Genomic DNA, 20,046 nt, shown 5'->3' with positions numbered 1-20,046 from the left:
AGAGCTTTCAGTGAAGCTTCAGGCCTGCAGAGTCAAAGAAGGAGTAAAATAAACCAAGTGAAGGCCATTCTCCTGGGCTGCCTGGTGAAAGGAAGACAGTATGGTCAGAGAAGAATGACTGTACCCTGCGACAAACCCCTAAATTCCAGAGTGGGGGCGGAATCTCCTCTCTCAGCCATGAAGTCAAACCGTGCCCTCCCAAATGCTGGTTACACTAGAAAAGTATTAGTAATCCCTACTGACTTTCCCATTTGTACCACGCCATACTGTTCAGATGACCAGATGCTACAAGGCCAAACCCTTCAGTTCACTATGTAGATTCTAGCAAGTTGGAAAGTTTTCAAGTGTGGGGCTGTTGACAGATGGTTTGCCTTTTGTCCAAAGTCTTGCTTAGCTAAGTTTAGAGTTGGCTCATCAGGAAGCTGACTGAAAATTTAATTTTTAAAAAAAGGTTGAGATAGGATGAATTTTTCATCTATCTAAACTCTTCAAGCCCATCTATGAGATTATAGAAGACTGAAATCTGTGTCCATGCCTATGAAATTATTTATCCTTGAATTATAGAAAAAAAAATGTTAGCAGTAGTCATTTATACTTGATGGGAAGGAATTCTAGAACCCTAGCAAGACCTGCTGGAATCTGCTGGAATCCTATTTCCCAGGACCTGCTTAGGGCAAAGGAGTGGTAAACCTGGGGATCATTGCTTTCTTCTAAGTACAACTCAGAGATACGTAATTCAATACAGTTTATACACACACCATCCTGTTCGACTGGTTCTACTCCGTCCTCCATTCAGCTGAGACCTTAGCAGGCAATATTGCTAAAGCTCAGTATGAACTGAGGATTACAGTAAAAACTGAAGACAATTAAAATGGATTTTGTTAGCTATGAACAATAGAAGACTTTAGTTTATATGGCTAGGCAGATGATGGGCTAAAGGGAAAACTACTCAAATCCTAATTTCATTCCAACCAGAAAGGAAAGATCATCAATATTTAATAGCACATTAAAACCTAAGATAATCGAGGAGATATAAAGGAGTATCTTGTTTTCCTTAAGGAGTTCAAGTCACTTGATCTAGATCAATCCTATTCCAGGGTGCTAAGAGAACTAACATACATAGCTAGGTTGCCCAGGGGTGAGAGTGCTGGACCTGGAGTCAGAAAACCTGAATTCAAATCTGCCCTCAGACACTTAGTAGCTGTGCAAACCTGCACAAGACACTTAACTTCTTTCTGCCTCAGTTTCCTCAACTGTAAAATGATGCAGAATGAAGTAGAGCCAAGAAAACAATATATACAACTATACCATGTAAATACAGGGGAGGATCAGATTAGGTAATCTTGGTAAGGCATTTAGCAAAGTGTGAGGATTGGAAGTTCAATTCCGTGTGGACGGTCTTGGGTGGGTAAAAGTGGGACTTCTAAATCTTAGAGTCTTACGAGGCCCTCCATGAACAGCGGGGATTCGAGAAGGTCAGACTGAGCTAGCTTGGCTAGCTCGGGTATTTCCGCCTCTCCCCGGGAGATACGTGATGGGTGGAGTCTCCCTGCCCTTGAGGTCGTCCCGGATTGGGCACACCTGTTGTCTCCTAACAGGCTCGATATTGATATGTAAACTACGGGCAAAGGGCTTAAGTAGGTTCAGGAAAGCCGGAAAAAGCCTCTTGGGCGAAGGACCACGTGTGAGCTTACTAGGCTCCTCACTTTCCTCTCTCTTCTCTCCCCTCCCCCTCTCTCCCCACTTACACTTCTACTTCCAATCCCTTATTGTAAGATCTTTGCCTCCTTGGGAGATTCTCTTTCCCTCCTAAGGAAGAATTCCCCTGCACTTGTAACCGAGACCCTGTAATAAAGCTCAACCCTTGTTCGACTCTGGAACGTCCTTTCTCTCATATGAGCATCCAGTTTGGCCAACCGAAGACCTCGGGAGGTGAGGTAAGAAGACTCGGGTAGCCCACAGGCCTCCAGGCTTGGCAGCAAAGTACCGAGCACAGAGTAGAGGCTTAACAAATGCGTAAATGCCTGTTCCCTTCCTCCATTTTCTTTACTGTGGTGACAAGGGCAAACAGAAGAAAGGAAAAATCCTGGTATGGGCAGCTATATATACATATATATATATATATATATATATATATATATATATATATATATATATATACATATATATATTAATAGCTGGAACTGGGCTTGGACGCAGGAGGACTTCAGTTCAAATCCACCCTCAGATACTTACTAGCTATGTGACCCTAGGCAAGTCACTTAACCTCTGTCTGCCTCAGTTTCTTCAACTATTAAATGGGAAACAATAATAGCACCTGCCTCCCAGAGCTGGGAGGATCAAAGGAGATAATACGTGTAAAGCACTTATCACAGCGCTGGCATATAGGAGGTGCTGTGTAAATGTTATTATTATGCCATGCAAAAAGCTATTCATGTTACTGGGCTGGTAGGATCTGCAGAGGTTCTGGTCCTGTGTGCTTATGCCCATAGTCTGTAAACCATCCATCTTTTGAAAAGAGTATCAGAAATACAACTTGTGCTTGTATTTTTATGTTTATTATGCTATTTGTTAGGTACAGTTAACTGAATTGGGTCTTGTTAACTTTCATGCAATACTGAAGGTAGAAGAGCAAGGACCTTTCAGGTTGTGATAAAAGAAAGGGAATGATGCAGTCAGTTTCTTTTGCATTTCTCAGTAAGTGGCAGTGGCAGGAGACATTGTCCAATGGAAGAACCATTTCTTTTGGATTATTCTATAAAGATGAAGGGGAAGCTAGGGGGTACAACAGGTAGAGTGCCAGTCCTGGAGTCAGGAAGACTCATCTTTCTGAGTTCAAATTGAGCTTCAGATACTTACTAACTTACTAACTTTATGACCCTGTTTGCCTCAGTTTCTTCATCTGTAAAATGAGCTGGAAAAGGAAATGGCAAGTGACTTCAGTATCTTTACCAAGAAAACCCCAAATAAGGTCACAAAGAATTGGACATAACTGCAAAATGACTCAACAACAAATAAAGATATAGAAGAAGATTTCAAAATAGGGTCCTAACCTGATCTATCCTGCTCTTCATAGGCTTACTAGCTGGGGCTATTGATAATTCTGCAGAGTATCTTTAACATGCAGCTGAAGAGGAGAGGGTAACATTTCCTTATCTCTTTCCTTCTTGCCCAGAGGAGGAGGAGCTTGTGTGCTTTCTGTTGCTAGTGCTATTTACAGATAACTCAGATTGAAAATCGGGCATCTCTTCTCTATGGCTATAGGTACAAGAAGTCTGAGACATAATATAGTAAAATCATAGACTGAGTTGGAAGTGGCCTCAAAAGTCACCTAACCCAATTCTTAAACAAATCATAAATCCTGCCTATAACCTTTCTATCCTCTTCTTTAAGTCTTGCTATGCCGAAGAACTCACTACCCCCAGAAACAGTCCATTCCATTTTTGAACAGCTGTCTTTTATAAGTTAAAAAACTATTTCCCTCTTACTTCCTCCAATATGTACCAGTTCTTCCTACTAAGTCTAAGCAGAGTAAGTCTAGTCCTTTCCCCATCTGACCCTAAAATATTTGTAGAGTCCCTTGATCATCCTAGTTGCCCTCCCATGAACATACTCATGAATTAATGTCTTCTAAAATATAGTGCCCTGAATTGAACACAGTAGTCCAGAAGTACTCTTTTTTTTCAGAAGTACTCTTACCAGGGTAATATACACTATGACTTTCACTTCCCTTACTCTACTGAGATTCCATTAATTCACCCTAATAGTATAGTAACATCTTTGGTTTTTATACCACATTTTTACACCACGCTGCTTTCTCATAATTAAAATTTCAGTTATAAAAACATCAGTTTAGAACCAGAAAGAACTTCAGAGGTCATCTGCTCCACCCACGTCATTTTACAGATGAGGAAAGTATGACTCCCTGAAATCAAGTAACTTACCCAAGGTTATCCTGATCACTTGGCATTAATTCTAGAGTTATTTCTGATGTTGTACTAGAATCTCTAGGTCTGTGTCACAGGAACTGATTTCTAGAATATTTCCTGTATCACATGTTTATAGAGTTGTTTGCTTGAACCCAGTTAGAGGATTTTCCATTTATCTCTATTAAATTTCCTCTTGTTTGCTTTAATCAAGTGTTGTGGCCTTTTGAGTTTAATCTGGATCCCGGCCCTGGCATCAGATATATCAATTACTGCAAATCGGATTAATATGCCTTCAATGTCATCATCCAAACCAATGATTAAAAAAATGGTGAATGCAACAGGACCAAGGAAAAACACTCTGGGATACTTCACTGAAAACCACCTTGTAGCTGGTCATTAACTCCTTCATTCACACTCTTTGGGTCCATTTAGTGAACCAGTTCTGAATCCACCAAACTATGCCATCATCTAGTCCAGGGGTGGGCAGCCTACAGCCTTGAGGCCACATGTAGCTTTCTAGATCCTTACGTGTGACCTTTGGACTGAATCTAAATTTTACAGAACAAATCCTTATTCTAGTCTCTCTCTCTCTCTCTCTCTCTCTCTCTCTCTCTCTCTCTCTCTCTCTCTCTCTCTCTCTCTCTCTTTCAGAATATCAAAAGAGATTTTTTTCTCCAACATATTACTGAGCTCTGTATATACTAAGTTCATACCATTAATCTGCTGTTATAATAAAGGAAATTAATTTAATTTTCAATTCAATAAATGTACTAAGTTCTGGGAAAATACAAATAAGAAAAAGAAAGTCTGTGTCCTCAATGAGCTTATAATTTATAGGAAAATACAGCCCACAAAAAGAAAGCTGAAAAGTACGGGGGCACCAGGAGGGTCCTGGTGCGGAGTTGAAACAGGCAGAGCTGCTGAAGAAAAACAGAGAATTTCCTGGAAAGCTCAGGTCTGAGCCTTCTATAAAGGAAGGCTTTGGGAAGAGTTTGTTGCTCCATCCCTCCTTTTCACCCCAGGCCTCCAATCAGAGGGAAGAGGCAACTGAGGGAGATGAAAAGGGTTAATTAATCTGACCTAACTGGTCCTTAGAGAACCCATGATGAGAAGTGATTACCTCATTTCTTTAACTGCTTACAAACTATTTCTTAAATGACATATCCTAGAATTTTACCAGGGCTTTGCCAGAATTTCACTGGCCAGTAGTTTGAATTATTATCCTCTTCCCCTTTTTGAAAGTTGGGACAAATTTATCCTTTACTAATCCATTGGCAAGATCCATGAAAGACTCATCGACAGTAGTTCAGTAATCACACCTGTTAGCTCTTTTAGTACTCAGGAATGAAATTGGTCTAGAGCAGATGATTTAAATTTATGAAGGGGAACAAGATGCTGTCTTTTCATCTCCTCAGTTATCTTGGATTTTGACTCCCTGTTAAATATTTAGGGTCTATCCTTATCAGTGGGAAAAATCATTTTCCTTGGTAGAGAAAAAAATTGGGACTTGAGTAGTTCCACCTTTTCTCTGCCCATCCGTGGGAAGTACGGTCCTTTGCTCCTTGCTGTTCTCCTTGAACAAAATCCATTCTTCTAGTGATTCTCTGTTCGTATTGAGATTTTAACTTTCTTGGCTCTCTGTCTCTGTCTCTGTCTCTCTGTCTCTCTGTCTCTCTCTCTGTCTCTCTCTCTCTGTCTCTGTCTCTCTGTCTCTGTCGCTGTCACTCTCTGTCTCTCTGTCTCTGTTGCTGTCACTCTGTCTCTCTCTCTGTCTCTCTCTCTGACTCTCTCTCTGTCTCTGTCGCTGTCACTCTCTCTCTGTCTCTCTCTCTGTCTCTGTCTCTCTCTCTGTCTCCGTCTCTCTGTCTCTGTCGCTGTCTCTCTCTCTCTGTCCCCCTCTCTCTCTCTTTGTCTCCGTCTCTCCTCTTTCATGTTAGTCTTCAGTCATTTGCTCTAACTTTCGTCTCCTCTATATGCCCTTTTAAAGTCTGAATCGGAGGAAGAAAAACTTGTTCAGGTACACGAACTTGTTTAATTACCTCTCCCTTATCAGAATCTATTGTGACTGAGTCACCAGACATTCGTTCCTGAAAGCATCTTATTCCTCTTACAGACTTTCCTTTTATTCATTCCTGAATATGTTCTTTCATTTATTTAATAACTATTTGTTAATATATATATATACATATATATGAAAAGGACTCTGTTAAGGATACAAAGGGGGGGAAGTATTCCTTGTCCCCAAGGAACTCACATTTTATTGGGGCAAAACAAAATGTGCAAACAAAATTAAATAGAAAATGTATAAAATAAACGCAAAGGAATTTCTAGGGTGAGAATGCTGCCAACTGAAGGAATCGGTGTATTTTATTTATATGATTTAAGACCTGAGCTGAGCCTTGAAGGAAGCATGGGGTTCCATGAAATGAAGAGGAGAAAGGGGTGCATGCCAGACATGGGGGATAGCCATGAAGGCGTAGAGATGGGAGAATAAATGTTGTGCACTGAGAACACCAATTAAGCAAATTTCACCTCCATTGGCCATGGACCAATTAATACCAAACAGACTCTTTTCTTTGTCATAGTTTCTCTCCCTGACTGACTCTTTCTAGGGGTGCTCTGGAGCTAGCTCAAACCAGTTCAGGAGAGCCAACTGCAGATTTTTCAGTGTGAGCATTTATACCTCAAAGACTGGCAAATTTACAAACTAGGGGTGATTTATCATTTTGTTGGTTATCTCAATTTATGACAGTGATGGAGAAAATCTTAGCAATGAAAATTAAACTTAAAAGTGTGCCACGAGTACATTTTGTCTTGAAGAGCTGGTTGTTAAACATTTACCAGCATATCTCTGATCTTTTCCTCTCTGCTGGTCTGTCATGGTGTCTGCAGCTGCTGCAACTGTTTTAATAGCTGATACTCTTCTGTTTAGGTGCCCAGGAGGATCAGAAGATGCTAGCTGCCTTTTGGGATGTCACAAGAGAAAGAAGACACAGACAAGAAGTGGCCCCATCCCTGGAAAAGGCTTTCCTAAGGGAACCATTTGCCTATGGGAAAGGCAAGCCCATTCTTACCACCAACCAACCCTTGGAAGGTCAGAGTAATCTTAATATCTTGAGGCCATCAGGAAGGAAGAGGCCTGGGAAGGGGGCAAGTTTAGCCTCTTCAATGAATTCATAGAGTTCCACCTCAGCAACCAATCAAAAGAGGCCACATGACCTAAAGGAAACAGTGAAAGAATACCTGTACATGATCTGAAGTAGAAGAGAGAGAAAGGGTCCCACCATTATGCATCACCAAGGGGGTACTACTCTGTTTTTGCACTCTTTGAAATTCACAGTCCTGAAGTCGAGGGTGCATTATTGTCTATCCTACTTTTTTTCCCCACTGGAAATAGGGTGCTTTGAACTGGACCTATAGAAATCATGCTTGTAATCCCTGGGGAAGGGAATCTCTCAATTTTGGAACTCCTGCCCTGGAGCTGAGGTGTATTGATTTTTGAGTGAGTGCAAACACACACAGCCCATTATATGTAGATGGTGCCATGCTTTCATTCCCATTTAACCATCCACCATCTAGTCATTAGATCTGTCACCTCAAGTGTAACCCTCTCAATTTTTCACTTCTCTGCCCTCCACCTCTAGCTTTGGGTACAGTAAATCAAATTAATACTACCCTTGCTTCTGAAAAGCATGTGTTAATCAACTTCCCTGTGGGTCAATTTCAACTCTCTTCCCTGGCCACTGTTCCCCTAAATGTACTGTCTCCCACTAATAGAATATGAATGCCTTGAAAGCAGCAACTGTCTCACTCTTTATATGTGTGTGTTCGGTTTATTCTGGCACATAGTAAGAGCTTAATTAGGGCAGCTAGGGGGGCACAGTGAATAGAGTGCCAGGCCTGGAGAAGACTCTTCCTGAATTCAAATCTAGCTTCGGATCTTTACTAGCTGTGTACTACCAGGCAAATCACTTAACCCTGTTTACCTCAGTTTCCTCATCTCTAAAATGAACTGGAGAAGGAAATGGCAAACTACCTCAGTATCTTTGCTAAGAAAACCCCAAAAGGAGTCATGAAAATTTGGACTTGACAGAATAATGACAATAAAGTGCTTAATAATTTTTTTTTTTATAAAATTCATTCATACACCTATTGAAAGATAAAATTGTCAAAGGGGCAGCTCATTCATTTGTGAGTTGCTCTACTTCAAGAAGAATGTTCTATAGGAGATATCAAAATAGACAGTGTCCATCAAAGCTATGTCATGTATATATATGTATATATATCAATATGTACGTATATATGTATATACGTACATACATACCAGTTTTGCAGTCTGCACCAGCTTCTCCTTAGAAGATACAACGTCAAAAAAAAAAAGTCACTGCCTGAGCTTACATGTTGTTAAGAGAAAGCATGTACATTAAGTTATTTGGGAGGCACTAATCATTAAAGAGATCAAGGTAAGCATCTCTAATATGATCTATTAGAGATGGTCCTTGAGTGGATCTTTAGAGGAAGCAATGGATTCTACAATGAAGAAGTGAGAAAGGAGGGCAGTCCAGGCATGAGAGAGAGCATGTGCAAAGTCATGGAGTCTGGAAATTGAATCTTGTGTATAGAAAAAACAATTAGTCCACTTTGGCTTGCTTGTAGAGTACATGAAGGAAAGTAATATACACTAAACCTGTAAAGGTACCATTAGTCTGGTTTTCCATATTCTCATCAATAGGAAATTGTTTTTGATGATGATCATTTTGTGGTATGTTTTCAACCTTCCTCTTCAATTCATTGTCATTTTGTCTAGTTCTTAATGTAGCCCTTGGTATTTCAGTCACTTTTGCTTTAAACATTAGAGATATTAATTTGGTACTTGTGTGATCATTACTATGTTTATCTGCAGTATCCATGTTGTTGTTCTTCCACTTATTGAGGTAGATACTCTTTTAATTTGGTCATTAGGAAAGAGAATAAGCATTTGTATAGCATTTATATAGTGACTTCTATACGCTTAGTAACTATGCTTCACACTTTATTGATAGATCTCTTTTGCTATTCACAACAGCCCTGGGAGCTAGGTGCTGTTATTATCCCCCTTTCATAGGCAAACAGAGATTAAGTGACTTACCCAGGGTCTCATAGTTAGTCAGTGTTTGTTTGAGGCTGGATTTGAACTCAGATCCACCTGATTCCAGGTCTATCACTCTTTTCACTGTATCACCTAGCAATCTCATTATATATTTTTATAGTTGTTTATATGCATATGTGCATGAATATATGTATATACATAGTATATGTGCATACACATATATGCATATATGTGCATATGTACATATGTGGATGTGTACATACTGACATATAGTGTATATATATTGTGTGTGTATGTATAGTATGTGTATATGTATATATGGTATGTGAGTGTGGGTTTCTAGGTTCCCAACATTTGATAGTTTCTATTTAAACTATAAACAGGGTTTCTTTTAAAATTATATTTTCTTAATGTATATTATTAGTGGATAAAATTACTGATGATATTTTATGGGATGATTTTGTATTCTACAATTTGCATGAGTTCATTATCTCCATTACTTTTTTGGGTAGAGATGATTACATTTTCTAGATATAATGTCACATCATCTGTGAATAAGGATATTTGACCCCTTCATTCCCTGTATTGATTCCTTTAAGATGTTTTTCCGGTATTAATGCAATTGCTGCAATTTCCAAAGCTATCTCAAATAAAGGTAGTGAGACGGATTACCCCTGTTCCAATCCTAAGGTCTCTACCTGAAACTGGAAACTAGAATTCAATTCCATTTAGTGATACTATGTGAAAGTCGCAGCCCAAGACACTGGTGATACAAAGACCAAAATAAAACAGTTTCTGTCATCACGTAGCTTGCTTTTTATTGAATGGTTACAAAAAGCTTTACAAGTGTTATCTCATTTTATCCTCACAGCAACCTTGGGAGATAGGAGCTATTATTATCCCAGTTTTACAGATGGAGAAACTGAGGCAATCAGAGTGACTTGCTCAGGTCACAAAGCTAGTTAAATGTCTGAAGCTGGACTGGACTATGGCCTTACTGAGTACAGGTGCAGCATTCTATCCGTCATGCTACCAGATGTTTCTGGTTCTTTAGAACCAGGGACTCCTCCTTTCCTTATTCCCTGATGAGTCTGGATCATAACCTTGGGAGCCTTTGGAAGCAATGAAACTCATTGTGCACTGAGAAGTTAGAGACGAAGATTTGTTTTGACTTTCACTGAATTCATTCAATAAACTTCTCACTATGGGGAATAGATACTGTTACCTGGAAAATGTTTAATTTTCAAAGTAACCAGAACCCTAAAATTTCAGAGAATTGTGTATATCTCATAGGATTTTGGAGACAACTGACAAACTGTGCAAAGATCATCAGGTTTTGTCATTTTGGGTGAGCGATGTTTTAATTAATTCCCAGATGTGTAAGATCTATTCATTGACACACTGAGTCACTAATTGGCCTTTAAAGTTTCATTAAAAGCTAATGCATTGCTGAAGATCACGTATTAGTCATACTCCGGATGAGGGACAATTAGACATTCAGGGCAAGAATTAACAGCACATCCAATGATGTCAAAAAAAAAGGTCTGCTAATGTAGCCATTGCATGCTTCACTGTACAGTTACAATGAATATGGATAAATGTAAAGTGTCTGATAAAGATGCATCACATTAGCCAGGCAGGAGGCGCTGGGGGAAGGGGACAGCCATGGCATTTATTCAGGGCTATAGCTGAATGTAAGCTCTTTGTATATGGCTCATTTTTTATCTTCCCTGCTCAAGTGAGAGAGGATCTTGAAGGGCACAGTCAATTCTAAGGTGATTTACATGCAGAATGTGACTTTCATAATTTAGATAAGCCCACAGTGATTAAGTAATAGGCCAGTAGAACCTGAAATAGATTGGGCTCCCTTATTAAGTTGTTATGGTACATATTACAAGTTCATTTGCTGTGATTAACTTGTGGAGGGAGGATGGAGCCTCAGACTTAATTGCTTCTGTCTAACAAATGTTTTCTAGAAGAGTTGGGTGGTGGGAGAAGAGCTTGGTTGATAAATGTGTGTATGTTCATCCTTTGTTGCTGAAGAAGACCATGCCATCAGAGAAATAATGACATGACTTGCACTTGACTTTGTTTTGAGTGAGGGAGGGCTATGCAGGTCATCAGCCTCACTTCTCCTCCAGAGTCATCTGAATCCAGTGACCAGATATTCATCAGGATGACTGGAGATGACCCAGGATGAGGCAATTGGGGTTAAGTGACTTGCCCAAGGTTACACAGCTAGTGAGTGTCAAGTGTCTGAGGTGAGATTTGAGCTCAGGTCCTCCTGACTCCTGTACTGGTGCTCTATCCATCGCACCACCTAGCTGCTGGTTGGTAAATAGACATATGCAGAAGGCAGCTTTCGTTTTTTCTTTGCTTCTCTTTCTTTTTACATAAAGTAGAATCTGAGAGCTTCAAAGAGATTCACCATATCATAGAAATGGCACTGAAAGAGATCTCAGAAATAAATTAATACAACCATCCCATTTTACAAATAAACTTTATATTTTACAGTGAGACATAGCATGGTCAAGTGGCCTACTCAAGGTCACACAGGCAGTAAGGAGGAGTGGGATTTGAACTTGTGTTGTTATTGGAGGACATGGAGGTGGTGCAGTGTATAGAGCATCAGTGTCAGAATCAGGAGGACCTGAATTCAAATCTAGCTGAAGACACTTACTGTGTGATCCTGGGCAAGTCACTTAACCCTCTTTGCCTCAGTTTCCTCATCTATAAAATGAAATGGAGAAGGAAACAGCAAAACACTCCAGTTTCTTGGCAAGAAAATCCCAGATGGGGTTGCAAAGAGTCAGACATGACTGAAATGATTTAACAGCCAAACTTGTTATTGGGCTGCCTTAGTGTTTCTCTGGTAAACTGATGTTTCCCAAAAGAAGATCATCCATCATTATACACAATAGCAATAAGTAGGATTTATTTAGTGCTTCCAGGTTTGAAAAGCACTTTACAAATATTATCTCATTTGATCCCTATAACATCCCTAAGTGTTATTCTCTACATTTTACAGATGAAGAAACTGAGGCAAAAGAGGTTAAGTGACTTGCCCAGGGTCACCCAGCTAGTAAGTATCTAAGGCTGGATTTGAATTCAGGTCCTCCTGACTCCAGGACTGATGTTCTATCTACTACACCACCTACATGCCCTCCAATAACAACACAAGTTCAAAACTCACTCCTCCTTCCTACCTGTGTGACCTTGGGTAGGCCACTGGACCACTCTATGCCTCAATTCAGTCTTGGGGAAAAAGAAAAGGATTCAAGCTTCTTTTTCCCTCAAATTCTGAAGATCAGTATAAAGCTTATTCCTAGGTTCTCCCCAAAGCAGTCAACAGCATACTATATAGAAAATTATTCAGTGTAAAAATGAAGTAGAATCAATTGCAGGGCAGCCATTTATTTCTTCTACCATGAAAGTAATGCTTAAAACACAAGACTCAAAATTGCACCTTGACAGATATTTAAAATATGAAACGGTAACCCATGATTCTTATTATATTCTTCTGGGAGGTAAGGACTCCCAGGAATTTTACGTTCATTTCAGGGCTATCTACCTGAGAAGCAATTCAAGGTTTAGGTCTTCTAGCTGGGTCAGGTCATGGTTCACCTTCCTGGTGGTAATCAGCCCCCCCTGAGAAAAGTTTAGTTGTAAAAAGCACTTCCTGCTGCAAGTCACCACCCTGGAACTCTTGGCCATTCAGACTCATCAGGCATACATGCATACCTACATACACACACTGCACAATACATATACACATATGCATACACAAATATATTTATATATTTCTGAGCTTAATTGTAGCCTTCTTGAGGGAGGGGGAAAGAAGGAGGAAAAGAGAACAAAGTAAAATTCTACAGCAGAGAGCAAAAGAAAACTTACAAGGAAGCAAAGAGAAAATAGACAGCTCTGAACATAAAATGCATAGAATTTATCATATAGGCTTTCTTGAAACTGAAATTTATTGTTGTATATTCTGAATTCTCTCTTATGTTTTGCTCTGTCCATGGCAATGCTTTTTTCTTTTCTCATTTTGTATTTGTTTTAATATTTAAGTTTAAAATATGTTTCTCTTTTCTCACTGTGTATTTAAATTTAAAATAAATTAATAGAAAAATAAAAAAAATCAGACTTTTAACTCACTAGGGATAGATACATCTATCTCAGCATCGCTGTTTAGTCACCCTTGCTTAGGGAAAGAAACACAAAGCAAAAGATGCAGATGGGGCTTGAGATCCAGGCTAAGTCTCACTTGGGAAAGCACATGTACTCTCTACCATGTGCCTATAGCCCCATAGGTGATGCTAGAGTGGAGGTGAGAAAAAATTCCTTCACTCATTAGAAGTCCAAGGGAAAGATGGCATTGGCTGTATCCCAACAAAAAAGGTGTTTTGAAAGAGGAAGAGAAGCACTTTTCTTCTCACTTCTTTATCTGGTCTAATGAGGAACATTTATTCCTGATTGAGTTGTCCATCATCTTTAATTACCATCCTCCTCTTCAGCCCTTTTCCCCTCCCCCAGTGCCTTCCTGAGGAGCAAGGGAGCCGTCTGCAGCCCCTGGTCACACATACTCTTTAGCAAAAAGCCAGAGAACCTGTTACCTACCAGAAGGAGCCAGAGAACACTCTCAGTCCCTACACATACTCCAGTGGATGTGCTCTAATCAAACCCTTCCACTCTACCACATAGATATAGGCATAAGAGAAGGAAAGCCTTCTCTTTATTCAGAAAGATTGAATATTTTGTCACTACCCTGTTCAAGAACTTCCAATGGCTCCCTATTGCCTGTGTTTAACCTCAATTTAGTGTAACGTATGGCTCACAATATCTTGCATAAGATATTTTTCATTGGTTAAGATTGATTACCTCTTAGCCCTTCTGTACCACAGAGTTCTTAACCTTTTTGGTGTATTGGATTCTCCTGGCAGTCTGGTGAAGCCTATGGATGCTTTCTCAGAATGTTTTTAATTCATCAAATAAAATGTAGATGATTTCCAAGGAGGCAAGTGGTATTGAAATACAGGTACAAAGTATTTTTCGAAAAAGCAATAACAAGTTAATCCAGCCTCAGATTAAGAATCCTTGGTTAATAACTCAGATTCTGTCTACCAAAAGAAAACCAAACCAAACCAAACCAAAAAACCCCAAACCAAATATGAAAAAACTCCAGTCTATCTATTTACACGTCTTGCATGTCATTTAGTAAAAAGATCTCAGAATGCTACATTCATGTAATATTCTTATAATTAGCAAGTGCTGACGTTATTGTCGTACAAAAAGTAGCAAATGCAGAGATATTGTTACTGTGGCAAATACATGAACAATGCTTACATTTCCCAGCAACTTTCTGTGGTTCTGAACTAGAGAAGGATGAAGAAGAGAAATCATCTTTTCCTGCTAAAGATCTGGAAAGACTTCATAAAGACTTCAAGCTAAATGGATATCTTGAGGGAAATGAAAGAAATGAGACTTCCCCCCAGGTGCTCCTCTCCCTTTTTGCCTTTTTTGTTTTGATTCCTAACATATGAATGAGCTTAAACCCTAACATGGGGGATTTGTCATGATGCTGAAGACTTTTACTAGTGCTACCAGTAAAGTGTATTCTCTCTCAGTTTTTTTAAGGTAAGACTCTAATGATGATTTCCATTTCCCTGATGCCTCACAGTTTGTGCCAACCCAGAATTTCCACTATAAAATCTGGTCATTCTGCCAATTCTCCTTTATTAAAAAGATAGCCCCTTCCATGCCCAGAGTAACATTACAGTAAAGGGATAAGCATTTGGCTTGATTTACCATGTAATTAAATAACTTTTCAGGACATAAACCAAATTTTCATAGGACCTGAAATTCAGTGTTTTCACTGATGAACACAGAGAAATGTGCCATCTGCTGGCATGGTGGAAAGCAGTCATAATTTACAGCTCTAAAGAAACTCAGCAACTGGTCTACAGATTTTACAGATAAGGAAACGAAGGCCTCAGCAGGTTAAGCAATTTGCCAAAGTTTGTTTAGCTTCTCTGTAAGTAGCAGAGCTGAAATTGGTACCCAGGTCCTTTAATACCAGATCCAGTGCTCTGTAAGGAGCTGTGTAAATTTTTGCAAAAGCTTTTCTTCCTCTTTCCTTTTGTGGGAGAGGTAGAGATGGGGTTAAATGAGTACATGTAATACTTTGTGTATCAAGCTATGATAGTCATTCATATTCCTACACCATGGGTAGCAAGGATGATGCCCTTTTGGTCCTATGTCTGCCTCTTCTATCTTGTTGACCGTTAATGAGGCACCATTTCATTTTTGCTATATGAAGAAGAGATCTAGTATTGTATCTTTTTATACTCAATAATTAGTGAATCCAGCCGAAGCAACACAGACACACTCAATATCTTTATCCTGAATAATTTAGACAGTCTTAATAACCTAGCATACAGCATCTGTAGGTAGACACTGTGCTATTGTCCTATAAAAATATATTTTGGTGCCAGAAAAGAGGCCAAAATCATTGGAGTTCCAGGTACAGGCATGTTTATTTGTTTCCTGTGGCTCACAAACCATTTCCTTTTGCCTGAATAAGACCCAGTCTAAAAGCAATTTCCTTTCCCTTGCCACCGTCCCTTGAAGTGGTAAATTATTCTAATCATCAGAGCTACTAGTAGGATAACGAATGAGAGGTTATCTGAAAAATTGAGGGCATGGAGCACATCAGGGCAAAGAAAAATGATAATTAGCATAAAACCAGCCAACAGGAGTCAGAAGCATTGAATTTTTCTTCCCATCTATTTGTTTTGAGCCTCTAATACACTGCATGATAAAGATGATTCATTGCAGGATAACATCCTGTCCTTCCGTCTATCTCACTGCTTAGGAGACACAGACCATGAATTAGAAGGGAACAATAAATATGTGATGAATGCTAGCAGAGGTACAAAAATGTGCCATGGGAACTCAGAGGAGAGAGATTAATAAACATGATTTTAAAGAAAAAATTTAAAGTAGCATATTGGATGGCACAAGACTGCTAATTTTACTTGAGAAAGCAAATTGATAAGTACAGAGCATAAATATTGTTTTGAAAGAGCTACCATAACATTATATTTAACCAGACAGCCTAGCCCTAAATTTTATAGACTCTTCCTCTCAAATAAGAGGTTCAGGGTCAGATTTTTGCCCTGAGTAAGCTATTGCATGGTTGCAAGTGGAGCATCTTGAGAAGAAGGAACTGAGGTCACTAGGGGATAATTTTGTATAAGAGGAAGAAATAATTCACAGACTGGTACTTATTGGAAGCATTATGTCTATTGATCAAAGGATCATAGATTTAAAGCAGCAAAGTACCTTAGAGAAAAGTTAGTTCAACCCTCTGGGTCTTATAGATTAGGACACTGAGGTCCAGAGAAGTTAAATAACTTGTCCAATGTCACAGAGGTAACAAAGGGCAGGCCTAGGATTCAAAGCTAGGGCTTCAGGCTCCAGATATAGTCAGCCCATTGTACTATCCTTGGTGACATGGAGGAGTTTCTACAAATGGAATGATGGTAAATGAAAGCAATCAGACTCTAGCTTCCTCTTCTTTCTTTTTGACTCCTGCTGATAGCTTTTGGGGGCAACTAGGTGGCATAGTAGATAGAGTGCTGGGCCTGGAATCAGGAAGACTCATTTTCTTCAGTTCAAATTCAGCCTCAAATATTAGTGTGTGACCTGGGGTTAGTCACTTAACTCTGTTTGCCTTACTTTCCTCATCTGTAAAATGAGCTAGAGAAAGAAATGGCAAAGCATTCCAGCATCTTTGCCAAGAAAACCCCAAATGGGATCACAAGTCAAAAATGAATGAATACAAATACACGCACACATTTTTGCAGTGAGGTAAAATTAAAATTTCTGTTATGATGACCAAGGGATAGCTACTTTGAGTTCTTTATGCATTTGGAGAATTTGGGAACTCATAATAACCTTCCTAGTAATGGTAAAGCAGGTTCATAGGACTGTCCTTCCACAGCCTTTCTGGAAAGGGGAGCATGTCAAAATAGGGAGTCAGGATGGGATAGCACACTGGGGTCAGGAAAACTTGGATTCAAATTAAATCTCAGATGGGAAGTGTCTCCTTGATGCGGTCATTTAACTTCTGTAAGCCTCAGGTTCTTATTCTCTGATAATAATGGCCCTTATGTCACAGGGTTGTTGTAAGGAACTAAAGAGATAACGTATGGAAAGAGTTTTGCCAAGTGCTGCAAAGGTGAATTACAGAGCTCCTTCCAGCACTACGTACCTCGTAGATATTCAATAAATCTTTGCTGCTAATGCTTACCAGCAGCACTCACCTATCAGCTAGACTGAATTTCAGCCCATTTTGTGCTGTTAAAGAAAGTAAATAAATGTTCTGAGCCAAGTTTAAGAGTACTCGCATGTAACTCTCATTTACTTTAAAGACGGGCATTGGCCTGAAAGAGGTCAGAACTTGGTCTTATATTAAAGAAGAAAATATTTCCTTTAAATCATTGCAAATACTTAGAAAGCACTAAAGAAAATTATGTACACTTTTTATGAGCATAGAGAGATAGCATTCGGGAATATGCCGTCAGCTTTCAGAGGGAAAAAAAAAGGAAGATAGGGATTTTTTCAGAGATATGTATAGTTCTTTTAGAAAGATTGAGCATATACCTATCTGAATCATATATACCTGAAATCATTGAAGTACTACAGCTTATGAGTATTTATGACCAGTTCCTTTATCAAATCTCTTCATAAAAGATTAGCAAATGAAGGTCTTGTTTTAGAAAATTAGACTTGTAGATTGGCTGGTATGATTTAAGGCCCTGAATGAGATAGAAATTTATTTTTTTCTAAAAGTTCCACCTTCTCCCCATAGGAATGTCAGACCTTCCACCAGCCCTAGGGGCTTGAACTGAAGAACGTGAGAGTTTATGGAGGAAGGAGAGGCATTACCAAAATATTACCTAGTACAGACCAGAAAAGAAGGGATGGCTGACAAAAAGATAATAGGAATTATAAGACCAGCTGAAGATACTTCTAAGAAGCTCCTTTTGGCAATCACCCAACCAGGTACAATTACTCTAAGACAGAGAGACCTTATAGGATTTGTCCAACCTGGGTGATTTAAGGATGGGTTAGATGAAGGAGTGGCCTCAAAGCCACAGGTTTCCTGCTCCTGGTAGAGACTCAGCAGTGATAGACACATTTTAAAACTATCTAGTAGAGAAGGGAAGGTACTTCCAGTTAGAATGCCAGTTATAGGAAAGTCATCCCTGGGGAAAAAAAAAGCAGAAAGACTGATAAAGAAAGAAAAATTAATGGATAATCTAGGAAAGGAGAAATAGTGAATAAATGCCATAGAGTGAAAGAAATCAACTAAAAATGATCTAGGAGGAAGAAATTTTAATAACAAATACTCTAAAACCCCTAGAAATTACAGGGGACTAAGTATAAAACCTCCTAGGATGATTCAGAAAAGTTAATAAAAGAATCAAAAGAAGTAATGTGAAAAATGGGGGTGAAAATTAAGATGGAAATTGAAGCTCTCAAGAAAGAAATTAATGAGATGAAAAAGAGAGTAGATAGTTTATAGTAAATTACAAAGAAACTGTTGGGAACGGATTCTCTGAAAGAGAAAATAACAAATTTGGAACACAAAAATGCAGAGCCTGAAGAAAAATTAATTGAACAAAATCAAAGCCCAACAAGCATGTAATAATATATGTTTGTTACATGTCAAGGAAACTGAACTTGATAAGTTTGAGAGAGATAATGTAAGGACTTTAAGCCTTCTATGATAATATAATTTTAAAAAAGAAACTCTGTGTGCCTTACTTTAGGGAACATACAGAGAAATTGCCAGAAAGTCTTAGAAGCAGAAAATAAAATATAGAGCAGTAGAAACCAGAGAACACTTACAGAGAGCAAATGCCTAGCAAAATTTTCACAATCAGATGTTAAAACTGTGGCAACTTAGAGAAAATCCTTCACCTAGCTAAGAAAATCACTTGGAAATGGGTAGGACTGCTCCTCATTTGTGAGAAATAAAAGCCAAGTTGTAATATGATCTTCTATAAAATAAAGGAGACCAAGGTTCATCACTCAGTAACATAACCTGCAAAGAAGAGATAAATAATTAATACGAAATAATAGATTTTTGTCCAAAGAGGAATTCAAATCATTCGCTTTGAAAGCAACCAGAGGTGAATGGGGCATTTTTATTTGAAAATGCCATCAAACAAAAGAAAGATATGAAATGTAAACAGCTATTATAATCAAGAAATTACTAAGCAATGAAATAACACTTTCTTGGTTCTAGGAATAGACAAGGTGAATTTCTGGTTGAGACTGTTTTGGGAAAGGTGTATAGGAACCCAGCTTTCTCACTTCTATTCCAACAGTGATCTGAAAAAAGCAACAGATTAAACATTGACCCCCCCAAATAGAAAGATGTACTTTAAGCTCATTTACCCAGTCCAGCACTGAGAAAAAAGATAACCAAAGTAATATATGCTGTAAGAGAAGTACTGCCAAGGAAACCAGTGAAAACAAAGTAAAGTGTGGAAAAGCCTGAATGCAGAAGCCCCATTAGGGAAAACCCTAGGGAGGCAGTAGTCCTCGATGCTGCCTTGACTGAAGATAGTGAGCCACAGAATTCTGATGGGGTATACTGCAGCCTGCAGAACTCTGAACCTAGACATGAGAGCAGTAGAAAACAATATCAAGAACTCAGGAAACTAACAAAATAGGAGCTGACCAACTTATTTAAGAGAATGGCAAAGGGCAGAATCTGACCCTAAAAAAAAAACAAACTCAAATCAAGCTCAGGTTTAACAAAAATATACCTAATGCTATGAAGAAACAATGTGGTCAAACTTTGCCCAAGAAAAAAACCTTGAAGAGAACAATAATTTCTCAGAGAAAAAAAAATGACTGGGTTGCAATGCCTAAAATAATATCTGGAAGAAAGGAAACAAATGATTTTTTAAAAAATGAATCTGAAATGAAACTACCCATACCCTTTGACCC

At 38.8% G+C, this 20,046-nt stretch overlaps 1 long non-coding RNA gene across 3 annotated transcripts in view; it reads left to right on the top strand.

The window, feature by feature from the left end:
* The window catches only part of LOC140501926 (uncharacterized), a 190,586-nt gene extending 177,477 nt beyond the window's left edge, over positions 1–13,109 (top strand). For 2 of the 3 annotated variants that reach the window (XR_011966434.1, XR_011966432.1), the window contains exon 3: positions 6,862–9,166. This is a non-coding gene — a long non-coding RNA (uncharacterized lncRNA). Of the gene's footprint in view, positions 1–6,861; positions 9,167–9,889 lie in introns of those variants that run through there. The other variant, XR_011966433.1, reaches the window with a different exon arrangement.
* Positions 13,110–20,046: the final 6,937 nt, after the last annotated feature.

Source organism: Notamacropus eugenii, chromosome 4 (assembly GCF_028372415.1).
Source record: "Notamacropus eugenii isolate mMacEug1 chromosome 4, mMacEug1.pri_v2, whole genome shotgun sequence".
In the NCBI taxonomy this organism is placed as follows: domain Eukaryota; kingdom Metazoa; phylum Chordata; class Mammalia; order Diprotodontia; family Macropodidae; genus Notamacropus; species Notamacropus eugenii.
Note: the sequence above shows the minus strand (reverse complement) of the source record. Positions and strands in the feature narration are given on the sequence as shown.